The sequence below is a fragment of the Apium graveolens genome, chromosome 10 (genome assembly GCF_009905375.1).
Source record: "Apium graveolens cultivar Ventura chromosome 10, ASM990537v1, whole genome shotgun sequence".
NCBI classification, from domain to species: Eukaryota; Viridiplantae; Streptophyta; class Magnoliopsida; order Apiales; family Apiaceae; genus Apium; species Apium graveolens.
Window position 1 is genome coordinate 60,902,124 of NC_133656.1, and position 1,252 is coordinate 60,903,375.

Here is a 1,252-nt window from a genome sequence, read left to right on the forward strand (position 1 = left end):
ATCAACCTTCATTGATAGCGCTTGGAGCTGGGCTGCAATAGCGATGGCTGCATCAACTTCCAGAATACCTGCTACTTTGCCTGACGTCATCCTCTGAGTTGGGTTTTGATGCTCATTTGCAGCCATCGTCTCTATAAGATTATACGCCTCAGTATAGCTTTTAGCCCATAAGGCTCCTCCAGCTGCTGCATCGAGCATGGGCCGAGATTGGGCCCCCAAACCATTATAGAAACCAGTGATCACCATCCAATCCGGCATTCCATGATGTGGACATTTTCTCAACATTTCCTTGTAGCGTTCCCAAGCCTCGCACATAGATTCTGTAGGTTGCTGCGCAAACTGAGTAAGAGCACTCCTCATAGCAGCAGTCTTTGCCATTGGATAAAACTTCACCAGAAACTTTTGTGCAAGATCTTGCCACGTAGTGATGGACCCAGCTGGTTCAGAATGTAACCAGTCTTTAGCCTTATCACTCAGTGAGAATGGGAAAAGCCTCAACTTGATAGCCTCATCAGTCACGCCATTATACTTAAAAGTGCTGTAGATCTCGACAAAATTCCTTATATGCATGTTGGGGTCTTCAGTTGCCGCTCCTCCAAAAGAAACAGAATTCTGCACCATCTGAATAGTGCCCGGCTTGATTTCAAAGGTGTTAGCTTGAATAGCCGGATGAAGGATGCTTGACTGAATGTCATCAATTTTAGGCCGAGAAAAATCCATAAGAGCTGGATCAGCTTGAACAATACGATCTCCCATGTTTACTGGTTCTTTCTGCTCAGTTCCTGAATCCGAATCCTCAAAATCTAACTTCTCTGGAATATCAAGAACTTCGTCTGTCTCCTCAGCTGTATATAAAGTCCTCTTGCGAGCACGAGAACGAGTTTGCATAAACGTTTGCTAAAGTACCTGAAACACAACCGAAAAGAGTAAGTAACTACTACGTCCTAATCACTGAGTCCTAATGACCAATGATGGTAAGTACATAAACTAAACAAATACGCCAAGTCCCCGGCAGCGGCGCCAAAAACTTGTTAGGGCGAAAACACGCGCTAATATTCACGCAAGTATACGCGTTCGCAAGTAATATAGAATATTTTCTAGTTCGTTCCCTCAAAGACTCAGACTAAATTATTGTCTAATTAAACTCACTCACCAATGTATGATTACTTCTCAATGTTAAGATAATAACACTTAAAATTGTTGATTAAATATTAACTATAATTAACTACTTAATTAACCACTTAACTAACAC

General features: G+C 42.1%; 1 non-coding gene across 1 annotated transcript; it reads left to right on the plus strand.

The window, feature by feature from the left end:
• Positions 1–256: 256 nt before the first annotated feature.
• LOC141694135 (small nucleolar RNA R71) lies at positions 257–363 on the plus strand. The gene has a single exon (XR_012563463.1). It is a non-coding gene; the product is annotated as a small nucleolar RNA R71 (small nucleolar RNA).
• The last annotated feature ends 889 nt before the right edge of the window (positions 364–1,252 follow it).